We start from the raw sequence: 20,842 nt of genomic DNA, 5'->3' as shown, positions 1-20,842 counted from the left end.
CATAACAAAGCAACCCACAGGCAATAGGATGTAATAACCATGCAACAGAGCCATTTCCTGTCCCCTTTTTTCTCTCACACTATGTTTCGTGTAGTTTATTGGATGTGAATGTTTTGAAAATGAAAATCGTCTGGGAGAAAACTGCTAGCCAGGCGTGAGGTTTAGAAGAATTCAACTAAAAGAATATATAGAGTTGTAAATGCACGGCCACCTCTGGTATTGTAAAATAGAAACTCTTTCAATATTCCTTTCATTTCCACAAGAAGAATAGATGGGAGGCCACAATTATGTGCTCCAGCAGTCGATTTTTAATATCTTTAATTCTGCTCATATTAAAGGAAAACAATTAACTTGGAGTCAGAAAGCCTTAAACACCAAAAGTTTTACAGTTTTCATTTTAAAGCACAAAGGACCTACTTCAAATACAATGCAATGGGAACTTTAACCACGGGCTATGTTTAAAAGACAAATCCACCATGGTACTTTAAACAATCAATTAAGGCAAGTTTAACAATTTTTTTTCAGCCTCACAAAATAGCCCTATTAAAAGTAAGAAAATAAAGCCACTGTGTTCTTCTTTCTCTCTCTCTCTCTCTCTCTCACACACACACACACACACAGTATTCTTTAACCACAGTATTCTTTAAGTCATATCGAGAGATTGTGTCTTATCTAAATCTAAAGAAAAGAGTAAGCCTTAAACTTATGTGAACTTTATGTAGAGCAATGCAGTACTTTCTGCAAACTGTTTTTCCAAACAGAACAAATGAAATGCTGCCATTAATTTGATTATTGATAGCACTCTGTTTGAAAGCAAAATATCCCTTCAAACTATTTATTCAGGGATATTTGTTTTTCACTATATGGATTTATTTTAGAATTTGAATCTAATGCCCAAATAAGAGACTAGAAAGCATGAAGGAAAAAAGCATCAGTTTCTACCAGAAGGCCAAAGAGTTTTCTCTTCTGATGGGAAGACCCTGTGACTCTCCCCTTATACCCTTGCTGTGCCCTTCCCCATCATGTTCCAGCATGGAAATGAATAATTTCTTAATGCTGAAGTGGGCCACTCCAGGGGATCCTATTGCTAAAAGCTTGCATGTAGGCTGGACTTAAATGCACATGTCTGTTTGCATCGTGCAGGGCTTGCATCACAGGTTGTGTGCTGTGGGCTTGCCCAGATGTATGGCCAGCATCCAGATCCTACAAACCTCGCTGCTTCTGTTTTCCTTGCTGCTGCGACTGCTACTATTGTTCCAGCTTTCTTTGCTGCAAGAGCCTGGCTAGCAGAGGTTAAATTAAACTGGTTTTGGGGCCAGGCAGCTCTCCATGGACTTGGGAGAACAGTTTTATTTGTGCTGAGTTCCCCAGTTCTTACTCGGTAAATAATGGTCCATTTCAAAATGAATCATCTGTCAAAGCCCTGGCTTTCTAGTTTGTTCTGAGTGCTTTATTCCTCAGCAATTGGCAGCCTGAATTCCTCAGGAGGCACAGCTTGTTACACAGCAGGCCCCACAGAAAGAGGTCTAAGGTATGTATTCCATAGCTTAGACATCAAATGTGAGCTGTTGGTGCTGGGAACTGCAGAAAATGGGAATGCTGGGGGTATAAATAGGAGTGACATTTGTGAGACACTCTTTGGCATGATTGGAGGACTTCTGCTGAAGTATTGAGTCTGGTCTTGGATGAAGCCCTTTAAAATTATGTGAAGGGAGGGACTCAGAGAAAGACAATAAGAATAAGCTGAGATTGAAAAACAAGGGGAGAGAAGAAATTTCATACTGCTTAGCCAAAAAAAAAAAAAAAAAAGAAAACTGAGATGAGAAATGGTAATAGGCTTTGAACGACAGCTGCCAAAAGAGAAAAACCTATTCTTGCTTTTTTCACCTCTGTTTAGATGTGACAAGCAGTAACATAGTTAAATTGGGGCAGAGAAGAATGAGGCATTAGGAAAATCCATAAAGATCTTTAAACACTGGAAGGTGTTTCTGAAGGAGGTTGTGCAATTTCGAGTACTGACAGCATTTGTAAGAAGAAATGCATCTGGCAAATACAGGTTCAGTACAGAAGATCCTGCCTTGACTCAAGAAGATGGATAATGTCCTCCCACAGCTTCTCACACCTTTGCTATCTCTAAGTCTATGCTTGGCTTTTCTCTCTTCCTGGCTAACTCCATATCAACACCTGTTCCTCCTCCGAAGCCATCCCACTCAACCCCATTGACCCTTCTAAGGTGAAGTTAATTGTCAGCAGGCAGTAGCACTCATTGGAAAAAGCTACCTCTATTCCCCCAGCTCCTTCTGGTGTTTCCTGACAGGAGCTTACAACTGCAGGGAAGGGACTGACCAGCAGAGAAGAGAACAGCAGTAGCAGAGAAGGAAACTCACCCATGGTCAATCTACTGGTCAGCAGCTCTGCAGCCATCTTGGGCCTCCTGTGTCCATAGACTTTTGAATCACTGGATCATGTTATGTCTGTCAGTCAACTGGCCTTCAGTACCAGGGCTTGGCTATCTCTACAGAAGGAAAAAATATATGGGTATAGTTAACATGTGTAACTCTAATGCATAACACATGTAGCCATGTATGTAGCCAGAAGGTGTTCATTGTGCTTGCTAGAGTGATGATTGCCTCAGCTTGCACCACATTTTTTTGGGCCACTGCTGCATTTCCTCCATCAATTGCCTGTTTGGCCACAGAGCATGAGGGCTTCTTTCTTCCCACATATGAAACAACTGGTCTTATGCCAGCATAAAACCCACTGTGGACCTCCTTGTACCACAGGAGACTTCAGGATGTCACGCAGCCAGTCTGACATTCAGACTTGTTGAGCTCTTGCTGAGCTTTTGCACAGCGCGCTGAAATCAGCAAGAACAACAGATGTTCAGCAACTTTGGAAATCAAGCCAAGATCATTTGCTGGGGTTGGTCTGATGGCAGAAGGATCCTATTCTGTGGATGTGATTTAAAGCCTAAGCTGCAGACTCCTTGCTCCTCAAATGGACATGCCATGTACACTGAAATTGCAATCCAAGTTTCCTGACTGCTTTATTTCATAAGCAAGGAGGTTGATATGAAGCCTATAGAGAAAATATGAAGCCTATATAATGAAAGACTTGACAGAGTTGATGTAGACCACTTAGGCCTGCAGCAGGCAAATTTTTATAGGAGATGAGGTTTTTCTTTCATGGAAATTGTGTGTTTAGAAATACATAGAAATACATGAGCTGCTGCTCATTAGAGAAGCATGAGGCCACTGAGCAGCCTCTGTCTCCAGACTTGTCATGGGCTGATATTAATGAAGGCGGGGTGCAGGACCTGGTGCCTCTCATAGACACCCCTTTCACAATACTGTGGTTCCCATCTTTAGACCTTGCACCAATCCTGCTGTATGTCAGCCACAGCATGCTGGGTGGCAACCTTGGCTCTGGGGTGGATGTTGTTGACTGGTGTAAGCTACCCACAGGATCCCAAATCCATAAGGACTCAGTGGGACAGCTTTTCAGCTAACCTGAAGCAGCATATGCATATATGTGAGAAACAGCTACTTGCCTTCTTGTTTTTTGAGCTTTTGAGCTGACAAAATAGCTAAGCAAGAGCTCATGTTAATACATTGTATATTTCAGTCCACAATAGCAATCAGCTTCCTCAACTTTGCACACAGACGGATGCTGAGGAATGAAGTCCCTGCTACCCTCTTAGCTAACAGTGACTTGGGTGTGCAAGGGCTTGTCTCCAGCAGGGGTGGGAAACTGGCCCTATCTCTGCAGCCTTGACCCTTAGCTCTCAAAAGCTTTCCATACTGCCTTCTCTTCTTACTAACAGAGCTTTGTCACAAAAATTCAGAGAAAGTGTATGTTTTTTTTCTACTTTCCTTGCCTTCTTGTTTATTTAATCAGAACATTTCCCCATCTCATCTACCAAGATTTTCATTTGTCTATGACAGAGGCATTTTCTTTCAACATATCAATAATTTGTGCTGTGGCTGAGAAAACAGTGGTCTGAACCACTACTGTTCTTTAAATATTAAAAGAAGGGGTTGATGATAAGAATAATAAACACTTAAGGCTTTATATCTCAGCAAGTCATGAATTGGGAGCTCCATGCTTACAGGAAATATTGGGAAAAGGAAGCTAGAAGTGACTTGCTTAGGAAAGATCTCTACATTTTCTTCCAAAAGTGTTGTATCATGCATTAGACTTTGTGATTCCTTGGAGAATGAGGTATAGTTTGCACAGCATGGAAAGGAGACATTGCACATGAGAAGTTTATGATGATCACAAGGGCAGAAGGCAGAGCGCAGTGTGATTTTCCTTCAGATAATCTTCTACCTGGCAGTCTAGTAAGGAAGAAATGCAGGGTTAATAAAATGAGTTAAAAGAGAGGAGTAACTAAAACAGTTGGAGGAACAAAGCAGATTCACATTCAGCATGCCCAGTTTGTCTCTATCAGATGTGCAAGTGATAAAATGATCAGGATAACAGAATAGCCTCAGATATGGCAAACAGATAAACAAGTCAACTCTGAGTGTCACATTATTGAGTATTTATGAAAATTAATGTGAAACAATGGTAAAATTCAGTTGTTAAAAATGACCTGTCAATTGCTTCTACCATTGTTCTCACTACATGCCATGAAACAAAGAACATTTGCAGTCCAGGCCTCTGCTTCATTTTCATTTTGTCCCAAGCTTGTGATATGTTTTTGCAAATTTGTCAAGATGAAAGAAAATGGTAGTTGGTTCCACAACCAGCATCTTCTAGCATGCTCTACAAAAACACTGGAGTGAACTGTCACTTCTCAGACAGCTGTGGCCTAAGGACATTCTGCTGTGGGCCTAAGGATGTTCTCCTGTCCTCAGTTATGTAAGACAAGTCCGGAGTTGTTTTCAACTAGGAGCTAGGCCCACAGCCGTGCTATAAAACAGCAGAGCAAATGGTTGCTAGCCAGAATTGAGGCTAAAGCTTTATTTCTCTACTGAAGCCAGTCAGACCTAAAGACCCCACTTGGTATCATCAGCATTTATCACAGATCTAGAATTCACACGCAAGGATATCTGAAATTTGTATGTTTTTTCTCTACACTTTGGGTAGAAGATAGCAGTGGTTACAATGAGGTAATGACTGGCCAACACTGATTTTCCAGTGACCTGTAAGGACGTTTGCTCTTGATTTCAATTCAGCACTCTTGCAGCTATGTTTTCTTGCCCTTTTCTAACTTACAGTCTTGGACTGGCTCCCACACATCCACACTTAATTCTCTTAGGCTACATGTAGAAAATGCTGCATGCTTTCTGCAAGAGCCCTTTTTTCTAAATTAGATTCTAGTCTTCAACATGTTTTACTCCCTTTTTTGTTCACTTCCTTTCTCCCTTCCATAATTTACTTTTCCCTATGGAACACACACGTCTCAACAGACATTCAGCCTTCATTTCCACCTTGGGCTTTCTGCCCTTGTTAGGCTCTGCCACCCCTTGTCTTTGTCTGGGGGGCATCTCTCTCCTTCACTATGCCTGTTCAGGGCCACAAAAGGTAACATCCTACTAGTGTCTGTTCCTCCATACCAGCTCTTTCACTGTCAGAGATCCCTCCTGCTTTCCAGAGCAAAGGATAAAAAACAAAGTTACAAATCATATTCTTGACTTGGGGTTTTTTCCCCTCTTTGGTCTTGGCACCTTCCAATCTCCTCTAATCTTATCCATACCTCCTCCATATGCCATTTCAGAAGTCAAACAAAATATGCAGTGTATAATCATAGAATCACAGAATGGTTGACCTTAAAATCATCTTGCCCCAACCACCATGTAATTGGCAGGGACACCTTCCACTAGACCACATTGCTCAAATGCACCTTTTCCTTGCTTCCTGCTTTTGACAGCTTCCTTGCTCTCAGAATTTAAATTGCCAGGACTCTCTCTTAATGTCTGAATATAATTTTTCTTGGTTCCCCTCTTGGCTTCAAAAGTTTTTTTCTGCTTTTTGCCTGTGCAATTTATCTTACAACTTAAGATACAACTGAGATGAATGAAGAGCTGGGCAACTGTGATCAAGTGAGAAAACTGATAATTTGAGGAAAATAATGCCACAGACTTTTAGGAGCATTTGAGGGAAAAAAGTTTATTTGCTTTGCACATAGCTCTTCCTTCCAAAGACAGCTGCAAAGACAGTGGGTTTTTTTGTTTGTTTCCCTGGCTCAAATTGTAGATTTATACAGCAACCTGAAAAAAGTTCATCTTGGCTCTAGATACATTCCATTGTCACCTGCTGTTATCTCCAGAGATAAACCAGTAACACAAGCACAGCTCTGAACACAGGTGGAGTCTGAACATAAATCAGACTATGCCCAACAATCAGTTCTCCCCCATCTTGGGGTCCCACTGGCATCCCCAGCATAGGCAATGCATGGGTTTAAACAAAACCAGGAGGGTTGGAGCCAGCCTGGATATTTCAAGTACCTGTTCATATTGCCTTGTCCAAGCTCATTGTCCTTCATAATTGCCATCATATGTTTCTATGTGTAATGTGACTGAAAGATAGCTTTATATCCGTTCTGCTATTTGCTTATGCTGCATCACAGTATATACAGCAGAAGTGCCTCACAGCTGCACAAAAGTGGGAACCAAAGTGTTCAAAAATAAGAACAATCAGTAGCTTGGACTAATTTTCATGAGCAATTTTATTTCAGTTGTGTGTTTTGTGAGGAAACTAGTTTAAATCAGCTCTCTACTTCTACATATATTAACTGTAGTATTTTCCCTGCTGCAATTGTGTCTCTTCATTTAACTGTTGTTTGGTTAAAGCAAAAGAGTATTATAAAAGATTTTAAAGTAACATTTCTTTATTTTTTTCCCTCAAATGCAGCAATAATACTACCTTAACAGGACAGAAAATAATTCATTTTTTAATTCCTAAATTAAAATTCAAGCTAGGAATATAATTTGTCTTGGATTGTTTCTCACTTTAATGACAACACTACTTTTATTTTTCCACATTTTTGTTAATTCTAACACTTTCTAATCTCAAAATTGCCATGAGAAAACTTTCACAAACCTTATACTCAAGGGAAGTTGATGTTATTTCACCAGAGACTTTTCTATTTTGAAGTTAAAATGAAACAATTCTGAATGGATAGCATGACAAAGTTATAACATGAAAGACACTGCTGTAAACTTCACATCACTGCTATAAATCAGGATTTCTCAATCTCTAAGTCACATGATCACCATGGTTCCTACTTCCTCAACAAATTAAGAATATCCATCAAACAACAAATCTTTCCATTGATAGGGAATACTGTATCCAAGCTCAGTAAATATATATCCAGATACAGAAATGCTGTAATATCAAGAAGATCCTGAACATAAATAGAAATTTAAAGTATCCTACTATTTTTTCATCATTTTACCCAACATAAACCAGACAAAAAAAAAATACTGCCTGAAATCAAAGGACTTGCATGACTTGGAAAAGAGTAGTTCATTCAGCACGCAGACAGGGGACTTTGGCAGCCATTGAAATATCTACAATGCCTACTATCTTGTGCATGCCCAATTATTGCTACAGTGCTCCGTTAGACAGGCATTTTAATGGTTAAACAATTCTGGAGGACTAGACAAACATGTCTGTGCAGATGTCCATCTTCCTCTCCTGGTCAGCTCCTTCTAGATTTCGACTGAACTGTGGTTTTTTTTCTGCACCAAACCATCAAAGGAGGCTAAACGTAGTCAGGGAATCCATTAGAAACCTCAAACCAAGGTCCAACCTGCTAAATATTTATTGAATTTGGAAAAATGTGAGACAAATTTATACTGAACTTGGACTGATTTATTGTGTTTGACAAAATATTGTTGTTTTGTATGATTATGACTCTCAAACCAGACAAAGTTTAGTGGTTTAATTTGAATGAAACTAAAGCTTAAATCAAAGCTGGAGAGACATTACTGGAACAAAAGTTGTTGGATTTTTCTTTTTCTTTTTCTTTTTTCTTTTTTTTTTTTTTTTTGGTTATTTTTTGTTTTCTTCATAGGAACAAAAGTTGTTTTGGTTTGGTTCTTTTTTCATCTTGAGCCAAACTCTATAAAATATTTTATCTGTGCCTTTTGTCTGCCTGCACATATGAAAATGGAAAATCATGCTGATTTTGAATACAAGGTTTTCCCTGATCATTATTTACCTATTTTCACCAGCATGTAAGAAATCCTACAATTTTGTCAAGGTTGATTTCTTCACAGCAAACAGATTCTTCCAGAATGGAGAAGTGTTTTTGCCTAAAATATGCAGTCTTTCAACCAAAAAGACAGAGGGAAACTCTTATGCTTTTATTGAAGAGGTTATACCAAATTACCATTCCAAATGTTAAATTACAGGGAATAGGCACGTGAAAGCAACAATAAAATAGCAACAGGAAGATTTAAAAAAGAGTTTAATTCTGCCATTCTGGAATTCACATGCATTGCAAAATTTATAGCACTTCCTTTTTTCATCATCATCATTATTATTTGTAATTATCAAGTGGAATGTTGTTTTCCAGACAGAGGTTTTGTAGAATGCAAGTTGCAAGCAGTTTTATTTTAATTTCTTTAATATTTTTGCATAGACTTAATTTTCTCCTAGCAATAGAAGTAGTTTGAAATTTAAATATATTCATATCTTGAAGCTAATGCAAATACATAGCCAACTACTCACAAAACCAGACATGAAACAGCAAAATATTAAGAACTTGGGCAGGGAGCATTGCATTTTTTCCTCATATGTTTGCACAAAATAATTTCCTTTCAGGTTTGAATCATAAAATTCTCCAAAACAAATATAATTTTGCTGTGAATTTCAGATGTTTTCCTTGACAGAAGACTCCATTTAATTAATTTAATTTAATTTAACTTAATTTAATTTAATTTAATTTATAATGCAGTTGATGCTGGAGTAAATATAGTTGTACTTCAATTTGTCTTAAGAGAAAACTAAAATATATTTAATATTTTCATCACTGGAGGATAAGAAGAATATTTTGATATCACCAGGGCCAAGTAAAGCAGAATACGATGTAGTAATGAGTTCAGGGCCTTTTGGGTGTCATTCAAAAAAATCCATGATCCGTGATTATGTTTGGGTTTAAAATCAATAGGGTTTTTATATAGCTAATAAGACTATGTAGAAATGCAATTCATTATGCTTAGGAAAGAGTTGGTGAGAAAAATGTACCTCAGAGCTTCAGCCTGGCCTTGTTTCTCCCTCTAATCCCATTCTCAGAGCGTGCCCTTGGTGGAGTCGGGTGCTTGTGTACGAGCTGGCCATGCTGCCCAAACCTTCCTGCGTTCCTGCGAGGCTGAAGGCGACCCTGGCAAGGCACACTGCTGGGGCAGGGGCCACAGCAGCTGCTCAGTGCCAACAAATCCACGACACGGCACAGCAGCACGGCCACGTGAAGGCCAGTGTGAAGAGGAGCCCTGCAAGGTTTCAGTACAACAGACGCAACAACTGCATGTGCTCTGCGGGCAGCTGCTGGCCAGCACCAGCCCTGCCAGGGTCTTCCCCTCACCGCCTCGGTGCCCTGAGCGATGTCCTGCTGCCCAGGACAGCGATGCTCCACAGCCCTGCCCCTGCTGCCCAGGGCAGCGATGCTCCACAGCCCTGGCCCTGCTGCCCAGGGCAGCGATGCTCCACAGCCCTGGCCCTGCAGCTCAGGACAGCGATGTTCCACAGCCGCTGCCCCTGCTGCCCAGGGCAGCGATGCTCCACAGCCCTGCCCCTGCTGCCCAGGGCAGCGATGCTCCACAGCCCTGCCCCTGATGCCCAGGGCAGCGATGCTCCACAGCCCTGCCCCTGATGCCCAGGGGAGCGATGCTCCACAGCCTCGCCTTTCACAAGGTCCCCGCAAATTAAGTGTTTGCAGAACAACAGCAGAAAGGTAAAGCAAGGCCATTTTATACTCCACCATGAGTTTATCTAAAATAATACCCACTCCCACTGTGGCAGGAGAGGAAGCCTAGCTGTAATTAAGTCGCTGAAGTATAGCACTTTCATTCATTAAAAACAATTCTTTGATTTAGCGCTTAACACAAAACACCCACAGACCTCAGGAAATCTCTGGGCTAATTCTCCTGCCCTTTCACCTCTCACACATTCGAGCTTTCTGCTTTCTTCCTCCTGTCCATCTGCTTTAATCATTAGCAACAGCCTTGTGCAACACCTCTAACAAGTAAAGTCAGCTGTCATCAGAGCATATTTAAACTCTGACTGTTAGTTTCCACTAAATCAGCTCTATGCCCACAGGCCTCATTAAGCACATAGAAGGGCAGTAGTTGCAGGTCCCAAAATGCTCCAGGGCCAACCAGCCATTCCGAGGCAAAATTGTGGTCCATGCACTCCGCAGACCAGGTTTATCCTTTCCTGAGTTTTCCAAAAGCTTTGAAGCGGAAACGCAATGGCTGCAGAAAACAGTCGCTGTGTGACCGGCATGTTGGAGGTAGGCCTGACAATGGCGGATTCGCACTGCGGGCATTTGACTGCCAAAATATACCATCGTTGGGAGGGAAAAACAAGAACAGCCCTTGACAGTGGTCTAATAGGGTAAGTACAGAGAGGACCACGGCACAAGACCTGGAGAGGGTTTGATTTTGCTTGGGAAATGAGCGCCCTTTTCATAATATGCTTGCTCTTCACAGCATGACTGTAGGAATAGAATGAAGGCAAGGACAGGGGAAGCTCTTGGTGTTTAACCAGAAGACACTCATGGGCAAAGAGGTTTGGAAAAGTCACAATGCTTATCCTTGAAAACAGTACTGGCATTCATAACAGAGCACATAATGTGAAGATGAAGTCCTACTCTGTGAAAACATTTACACATTTGGATTAGCTCTCCTGGAGAGCAACAGATGAAATTCAGAGATATCACGGAAACTACTGGGTTAGCCCCCAAAAAAATCAGGCAATCAGGCAAAGCATTGGGTAATCAGGCAAGCTGAAGGGATACCAGAGAACTTTAGTTTCCATTGTCTTAAATGAACCTTTGGATTTTTTTGCCTGTAGTCCTAAGTGTACACATATTATCTGCTTTGCACATATCCTGGAGTGTTAAAGTCAGCCATTGGGTAGGCCTAAAGAAAATATAACAATGGAAAAAAGTCAAGTAAAAATCTGAGGCATTGCTCCTGGATATTAATTTTAAGTGTATATGTAAGTACACATCTTTGGATCAAGTCCTCAAATGTTGGGAATCTATGTACTAAAATTAGAGAAAATGCCAAGACAGACAACCCAGACAATCACATAGAATTATCAGAATAGTTTCGATTGTAAGAGACCTTTAAACGTGACCTAGCATGTTGTAGGTTGGGTTGGTTTAGTCAGTTTTATTAATGTTAGTTAGGTTTGCTCCTTGTACTCCCCCACTGTTCCCCTCACAGTGGTTTGCTCCAAGTTGTTTACCCCAAGATTTCCCACCACTCGGATCCACAGTTAACTGTCAATCTTCTCACTTCTCCCTGTTTCCTCCTTGTTTGGTCCAATCAGTCAGGTTTGTTCACTCCCCATGGGTCATCAATCCTATCTTTCATTTGTCCTCATTGGGTGAGACAGGTTTACACCCCTGTCCGCCCACCCCCTATTTAATCTGCTGCCAGCCTTTGTTCCCCAGCATTTTGTTATTGCATCCTCCCTGAGAGCATTTTGTTCCTACCATGCATGAGGGAATAAAACTCTTTGGGCTCGCAAACAAGTGTCCTTCTGTCGTCTCTTCATCTCCTCTCAGCATGTGGAGCTACCAAAGCTGCGTAACCCATGCCTCAGCACTCAGCACTACCAGGTTGGCAGACACCAACCCCTGGAGTGCCCACTCACGTGGCGGCCACCCGGCCTCACATGGGCAGTGCTAGCCGGTGCATCTCGACTGCTTGAGGTCGTGGCAAGACTGCTTGAGGTCGTGGCTGCACTAGCACAATGCCCCTGCAATAGTAGGGACATCTTCAACTAGACCATGTTGATCGAAGCCCTGTCCAATCTGATCTTGAATGTTTCTAGGGACAGGGCATCCAGTGTTTGACCATCTTCATGGTAAAAAATTTCTTCCTTATATATAGTCTAAATCTACCCCCTTTTGTTTAAAACCTTACTTCTTGTCCTATCACAAAAACACTACCAAAATTCTATTTTCACAGCTCTTTTATAAGTGGTCTTTAAGTATTGAAATGCCACAATAATGTCTCCCCAAACCTTCTCTTCTCCAGGTCAAACAACCCCAGCTCTCCTAGCCTTCCCTCATTTGAAGAGTGCTCTGGCCCTCTGTTCAACGTCCTGGCCCTCCTCTGGACCTTCCCCAGCAGATCTATGACTTTACTGGGTTGAGGACCCCAGAGCTGGATGCAGCACTCTACAATCTCTTCCCTTGGGCTGCTGACCTCTCTCCTTCTCATGCAGCCCAGGATACAGTTGGCTTTCTGGGCTGCAAGCACTAGTTTATGTCCATTCTTTTTCCATCCACTAGCACCCCCAAGTACTTCTTGGCAGGGCTGGTCTCAATGCCTTCATCCTCCAGCCCATGTTGTTACCAGGACTTGCTCTGACATAGGTGCAGCACCTTGAGCTTGGCCTTGTGAACCTCAAGAGGTTCACATGAGCCCACTTCTCAAGCTTGTGCAGGTCCCTCTGAATGGCATCCCATGCCTCAGGCATGTTAGCTGCATCACTGACACACCACCTGCCATTCAAGAGAATGCATAGGTTGTGTGCCTTCAGTTTGGAAAAAACAACAGCAGAAAAGTTATATTACAGAGCAATAGATAGCATTGTAAGTGGCATGGTAAAGAGAAATAAGAAATTATTATTTACTGCTTCAATGTAGCTACACTGTCTTTGAACCTACTCTTTGCCCTGTGCAACCTGTGAAATTTTCACATGGTTAAAATGCCTGTAGAGAAGTAGTTTTTAACACTGCATGTGGTTAAGCTACAGAGTCCACAAAGAAACAAACAGATTCATGGGAAGTAGGTCTATCTTAGGTTATTGATCACGGTGGATGACAGTGTAGGGTATCACTACATAGGCACTGATAACTAAAGGCAGGGAAGATGAGTGAAGCTCTACATGCCTTGAGTTAGTATTCTGTCTCTTCATGCCTGCTGCCAACCACTGTTAGAAACAAGATACTGTGTGTGAGTGATCTTCAGCTTTTTGCAGTGCCAAGACCATGTTCATGTTCTCCTGAGAATTTAACAACTCTTAGGACATCTTGCCAGGTATTGAATTCAAACATTAAAGATATAGGCTGAAACAGTACAAAGCAAACAAATTAATAAGCAGTGAAAACGTATGTTCCTATCACAGGATTGCCAAATTATCACCTGATATCTTTAATAGTTCTTTTAATCTCCAGCATACTTTACTTATTAGCTGGTGGAAGGATGGCAAGTCTATAGAGGAAATTACTCTGAGCTTCAGAAAATAAGGTATGCTTCCCTTAGGGCAGCAACGGATTCAGGTTACCCTGACCATGCACTCTATAAATGGGTATATTCAATGAAATAAGTTTGAATGTTTCAATAAAGTTGAATCACTAGCATTAATATAAACATAATTAAAGTTATAGCAGCACCTCTGCTCTGAAATTGCATCTTAGCGGGTCAGTTTCAAAGGTGTATATTGGACAAGAGTTTTATTGAGTAAAAAAAAAAAAAATCTGTGCTGAGGATGGTCCTAGAGGTGCTCCAGAAGGTGTAGCTATATTCTGAGCTCCTGACTTCAGGCACTTGGCTCCTTCCCTCCACCTCACTCTGGAAAATTCTGTAGCTCTCCATGGTTAGAGAGTAAGGGAATGCCTTGGACCAGCCTCCCAATGAAGGCACTGTTCCACAGATCTGCTGAAATTAATCTGACTGGTTTCTGCCTTCTTACACCTCTCTAAAAGGCCACATTTTTAAATACACACATACACAGTGCACACGAGAACATTTCACATTTGGTTTTTGCAATGTAATTGTTTTGCTTGCTCTATTATGGTTTCTTGCACCAGATGTAGGAATGTTTAGACATATGAAAAACAAAATCAGCTACAGTAAGAATGAACTACCAGTCATCATTGTACATTCCACAGAGATAGGTGAACAAGATTAAAGACAACATCAATGGCAGAAGAATTCTATTGAGGACTAGTGTTTCTTCTTTCATTATCAGCTCCCACAGCCCATAACACTGTAATGCTGTGCCATGCTTGCTCAGTTCTTCAAAAGAAGCAATTCCAGAAGAAATCTTGTGATGACAGTCTGTAACTATATAATCTGTTGTGAAAGTTGCAAGATGATAGCAATTAAAAGAAATTTAAGGCTCTTCACAGCTCAGTTTGGGTGTCTTCACCAAACACTTAGGGAGGTTAAACTGACCTCTTATGAGGAGTCCATCCTTAGAGATGGTACACAGAACAAACATCAGCAGACAAAATTTTAAACTCTGCACTAAGGGAAAACTAGGACGTGGGGTGGAAAACCTAGTGATGATCTGCTTAGTCCTGATTTACACCTTAGCACAATGACCTACACTGCACCCCCCCCACGCTTACTAAATATCATCATTTCCTCACCTCTGTCTGCCTGGGAGCCTCAGTGGAAACATGGACACCCTTGAACTACCTTTAATCTCAGCCTGCCAGCCTGTGGCTGTGGACCAGCACAGGCAGAGTAAGGGCTGCAGGGAGCCTCTTGGGGGACAGAAAACACCCACTGCTCTGACATCTGCCTGCTCAGCTGCTGCCGCCCCTGAGGTGGTCACATGTGCAGCAATGCCTCTTGCTGAGACAGCTGGCCAGAGCTGAGCTTTTCTGCAGCACCCCCCTGTTCCTCCTCCCCGTGCTCTGTGCGGCAGCCAAACCAAGCAGTGCTGCTGAGAAGCTTGGAGGTGACTGGATGTGTACAAGTGGCTGTGGCGGTGCCGAGAGCAAGGTGGGTCCCTGCCCGTGGGCTTAGCCAGCCTCTCAGTTGGGTTTTGCAGCCCCAGCCTCTGGCCTCCTCTCAATACTTCAGCCACCTTGTTCAAAACTGGCTTAAGTATGTCTGCACTGCATCATGCTGCCAGCTGCACTCACCATCCCAAAACACACCGCAGGCACTCTTGGCTCCAGAGATAACCCGTTGCCTGTGGTCATGCACAGAAAACTCTGGTTTTCCAAAGCATTGCCTCAACCCTTCAGGCAGGCATTAGGATCACTTACAGAAGCATACAGAATACTTTGTTTCAGCACTCAATGATCTGTTTGTGTGTTTACCAATTGGAGGGGGCTGCAGCACGCAATTTTGCCAAAGCTAAAAGGTGTTCCAAGAAGAGCAGCAGCAGCTGTAAGCATGCTCTGGGAATTAAATAATGGCATCTTATAAAACTTCACAAATTGAGCCAATAAGTGTGCAATAAGTCAGTTTTGAAATTACTGTCTTATATCAAGTTTCTCTAATAAAAGTCAAATTTGTGCTTAGAAAAGCTTAAAGCCCACATGTAGGAAAACTTTACAACACTAATGGGAACCATGATAGAGCAGCATGTTAGTAAATACATGTGTAAGCAGCACAGTACAAAGAGAAAAGTAGCAATATGTTAATTATCTCCCTCCTGTATTATTTTTAGTTGTCACTGTGGATGCAACTGCAGCGAAACACATGCACATTCTGACAGCTGTTCTGTTCCACAAGGATTAAAACAGCAGGAAGACTGGCAATGTGAAAGAGAGAAAACAGAGACTTTTCTTCTATAAGAATTTGTTACATGTCCATTTATAGATAGAAATGACCTTTTTATGTTCTCAGTGATTGATCCAGAAGCAACTTTTCTAAAGGAGATATATGGGTTGGAAAAGAAAGCTGTCTCATGCTGGAGAACTAATCCATAGGGATAGGTTCCTTACTAACAACCATGGATTCTCACTTAGCTTGGATGTGTCGCAAACAGCCGTGCTAGTATTGACAGAGAGGTAGTCTTTCACATCCCAGAGGCCTCTGGCAGGCTCACTCAGCAGCTTGGAGCCAGCCTGGAATAGAGGTCTCCACCAGACGAAAGGTGAGCAAAGCTGCTGTTGCATTGCAGGTGTGAGACTTGGACACTGTGCAGAAGATCTGTCCTGCTGCTGGAGAGGTTTCAGCCATTCCATATGGAGCACTGTCGAGTAATGACAACTCATCCACTGGCTAACTGCATTTCCCAAATGGGCAAATTTTCCATGGCCTGAAATAGAAGTGAGTAAACTCGTTTTGCTTGCATTTTTCTTTAGCCACAGTACAAGGCAGCACCACTGTGTGCTGTCTGAATGAGGTAACCACTACTCTATTGGTTAAGGTATAATAATGAAAGTTCATCTGAAAGGATCTAGGCAAGCCCTTTGATGCCCTCTCATCTGAACTTTTAGAGAAAAAAAAAAAAACATCTTACAGATCACCAAGATAAAGGACACGGTAAGCCTTTTTCCACTGAAAGAACATACCCTCAAATAGGAATGGTGAAAAGACAAAGAACTGAATAGTTTACAAGGTGGTTTCAGATGTTGAGTTAATCCAGCAAATTATGGCATAAATAGAGCCCATTACCGATGCAGTCATCCCTACATCCACCAAACCTCATCAATCTACTGCAGGATAGAATCACTTCTCACCTAGAAGACGTTAAACACAATGAGGCAAACAAACAGAAATGCTTTCCCAAAGCTCTGCATAACTAAACTGGAGATGTTGCATAAAAAGGGTTACAGAGTACCTAACTCCAAAAGGACATTCAAGGGTACAAGTCTTAACAAGTCCAGAGTTAATTTCTTAGTTTATATGACTCCAACTCAGCCTATTGGATTTTGTGATTTTGGTTTGTAGGCATTTGACCCATGCATCACACTGCATAAGTACCAATCCTACTATTTTTATATAGAAAACTCCTAGACTCTGGGCATTACAATGCCAAATTCTTTTAAGGAACTACACTTGGACTTAATGTAGGGGACCTGATCAGCAGTTTAGATATATATTTTTGTTTAATCATTTTGAGTTAATGGACAAGGCCATTTCAAAGATTTTCTTTGCCTTTGAGGTAAAAAAAAAAAAACGTAGCTTACGTAACTTCTAACTTTTCCTTATCACCGGGTCTTCTTAAGACCTACTGTTCTGCTTTTAGAAATTGACAAATTATATCCTCTTCCTGCGATATGGTGACTAAAACTGTATAAACAATGTTTCAGATAGTAACGTGTAAACAACAGATCAGGTCCTCCCACTCTGCAAATATAAAAGGACCCCAATATTTCCTGGGCCACAGTGAGGATGTAAGCAAAGTAACTCCTCAAATATGCAGAAGGTCTGGACTTGGAGGCCAGAAAAAATCACTTTACCTGTTATAGTCTACATAACTTTGGTCATCACAAGAGCATGCAAATATGGAAGTCAATTTCCTTAGCACAGTGTCTGTCATATACAGCCCATTGTCTCGATGAGAGCTGTGGATGTGACAGTGCTTTATTTGGTTGTTGGGCCCTTCCTTTGCTTTGCTTTTGGGTACAACAGAGCGCGGCTGCTCTTTACTTTTGTCTGCCCCGATCAGCTCCCGAATGCCCGGCTTGGGCGTCTCAGCTTTTCGTTGGGGCTGGGGCTCACCGCAGTTTCTGGGCGCTTTTGCTGTCGCACTCCGGGGTGGGCTGTTGGCCACGCTTTGCCGTCAGCGCGAGGGAAGAAACAAAGAGGCAGGGAATTCGTCCAAATCCGTCCGCGTGGCGGCTGGATGCTTTATTGGCTGCGAGAGCTGCGATGGAAAAGCTTCAGCCGATCCCAACTTCGCACAGACACAAATGGCCTCAAGCATGCCTAGGAGTGGGATGAAATAGGGAAGGGACAGGGCGGACGGGGAGCCCTCCCGCCCAATGGGTACAGACATCGCGGTGATGACGTGTACTACAGCGACCAATGGGAACACGGCAGGGGCGGACACGAGACTTTGGGGTGAGTGGGACCGCGAGAATGGGGAGACGGGCATGGAAACCACAGGAGTAGGGAAAAACTCGGGGGATGCACGAGGGTACAGAGAACTGGAAAACTAACAAAGAAAAAACCCATAATGTGAACCCAAACCTGGGATGCAACAACAGAGAGCTTGGATGCGTTGGAAAGACACATACCCTCATCTTCAGTCAGGTGCAGAAGATTCTCTCTTCTTGTAATGGGTAATTCCACAGGCATGGAAGGTCCCTGCCTCAGCAAGTCTTCAAGGTGAAGACCAGCAGCCATCCATGATCTTTCCTCCCCAACCTTTTGGCAAGTCCTCTGGAAAACCTGAGCTCAGATCCTGCCTGCTTTTTGAAGGCAAGAATCAGCACCTTGAACCTGATTCATAATTCAGGGGGAAAAACTGTTTTCCTGCACATCCTTAAGATGGAAGAGCTCCCTACAGCTCTTTGGACCACGTTTTGGGCAGCCTAATTTCACATAAATCCCTATGCTAAGGGTTTCCTGTCGTGAGCTGTAGGCCTTTGGGCATCCAAGGCAATACAAAAACACTTAAAAATTGGTTTTGGAGGCAAATGGGTCTTACTGACCCTAGGCCTGTACGTTTCCACTCCTAAAGGTGAGGGGGTCTTTACGATGCTTTATTCTACAGCATGACCAAGATTGGCAGGAAGTGTCCTGGATAACAGCAAATTACAGAACAACCTGCTGCAACTAGCTTGAGCTAAATGGACTTGACTTTCAGTGGGATTTTTCAGATCCAGCACTCTGGATCCAACTGTTGCTCTTTCATTTTGGCTGCAACACAGCAGCAGAAAGGTGCAGCCTCCACTGGGTGCAACAATAGAAGCATCTGGGGATATTTTTGTCAGATGCCATGAGAAGGGCTAAGATAAATAAGAAACCCAAAACTCAGTACCTGAAATAACAACTCTTGACTAGAACTTTGCAGATTTTTATCTATGATATTTCAGGTTTTTCACTCATTCTCTTGATTTTTTGTGTGTGTATATGCAATATGAAATGGAAGAAGGTTCTGGAACAAATAGTATAGTTTGGTTTTGTACAATAATTCACACAGATCTGTGAAGTTATAGTAGAATTTGTTTGCATTCTGTTAGTAAAATAAATACACAGTGTTTTCAAAAATTTTTTATTTTCCATAAAAATATTATACCATCTATCCCTACCTTTAGAAGCTGTTTTGCCTCGAGATGCTAAGGCTCCATAAATGTGTAACCAAGAGGTTTTTTTCCTAGAATGTCACAACATGCCCTTCTCCTAAAATGGAAAATATCACTGTCTCCATATTTCATGATATTCTGGGGAATACGAAGTGAGCTCTTTTATGGACTAGGACAGAGGGGCATTAGAACAGCATGTGCAGGAAGTCACAGTGGAACCACTGGGGATATGGTGAAATGCAAAAAAACACATTTCTACTTACAGTGCTATCTGGGAAGGAATTTCCCAATAATATAAGAAGATATATGGATAGTCTGACCTATTTTTTTGTAGAGACTCACTGCAGCTGAGTATTTCCTGTACTGACCTGGATCCAATATCATAGAACCTAATAAATCAGTTAATATTTCAGGTAACTAAAATATTAAAAGATGCCTTAAAGATTTAAAATTTTTCCACACATCATACTCCAGCTTAACAAACAAAGGTAATGCGAAACATGTAAAAAGTTCCCTCCTTTATTAATTTTTCATTCTTTTTTTTTCTTTTTCCTTGAAAGCTATCCAACTAAGCAAGGAAGCCATGGCCTTTTCTCTTTACCAGAGTGTTCAGAGACAATGTGTGTGGCACATTTAACTGATACATAATCCCCAGTTCTTTCCCTTGGTCTCTAAGGGATAAAGACATAATCTCTTGTTGTGATAAGAACTAGTCCCCAGAATACAGATTTCATCTATACAGTGCATCTAATGTTGCTCCAGTTATTAAACATCCTGTTAGGTTCTTATCTGTTCCCAAATACAGGAATTTTTTTTCTGTGATTTGACTCAAGAATTCAAATTTTCATTTGTGTCACATAGGCTCCATGCTGACCCCTCAGTTTTCCTATGAATGGTGACTCTGCATAAGCACCCAGGAATAAATACACTTGGAATAGAATCAATTAATTTCACTTTGTTAGGCTTTGCTGACCATGATGTAACTGCACAGGCATCACACTGCTTAGCCCAGGAGAATCTGTCCATATAAAATATAAAAAAAAAAAAACAAAAAAACAAAAAAAAAAAACAAAAAACCCAAAAAAACCTTCCTATTGTTTTCCTAAAACAAAAAGATCCCAGTTTCATAGAGCCAAGACTTTTGTAATTATCCAGTCACTACATTTCTTGGAAGTTCAAGAAACAGTTAATTCAACATGATCTCTTAGAAAAAGTCTAGTAGCAGAAAAGCGCTTGCTGAAGGCCTTTTGCTTTACTCTGGGTTTTAGTTAATTTTATACATGACAACTAGGTCATAATTCATTCCAGCCCATTTGCAAGCCAAAGATTCTAGGATTTGTATAATTCTTTTGTAAAATGGCCAATTTCATGCAGAGCATGCAAACATTCAGAATTGCAACTGTCAGAAGACACAGTTTGCCAACAACCAAATGGAATTAAATTCAAAAACAGTTCAGTCACTCTCTTTTACATTAAGTGAGCACAAAACAAAATTTTACAGAAAAAAAAATCGTTATGACACCAAAATAATATTTTTTCATTGATCCACAGAAACTAATTCAACCCCAAATCCTTAAAACTCAAGGTATTTTTCATGAAACTCTGATGGAGTCTTCTATGCTTTCCAGGCTTTCCTGACTCTCCCAATCCTGCAGAGAAACAGGCAAATGAAAAGCCCTTGGTATAACCATAGCTAACAGGATAGTTACA

This window comes from Anomalospiza imberbis, chromosome 3 (assembly GCF_031753505.1).
Source record: "Anomalospiza imberbis isolate Cuckoo-Finch-1a 21T00152 chromosome 3, ASM3175350v1, whole genome shotgun sequence".
Taxonomy (NCBI): Eukaryota; Metazoa; Chordata; class Aves; order Passeriformes; family Viduidae; genus Anomalospiza; species Anomalospiza imberbis.
The sequence above is the reverse complement of the archived record's forward strand: the minus strand, read 5'-3'. Positions refer to the sequence as shown.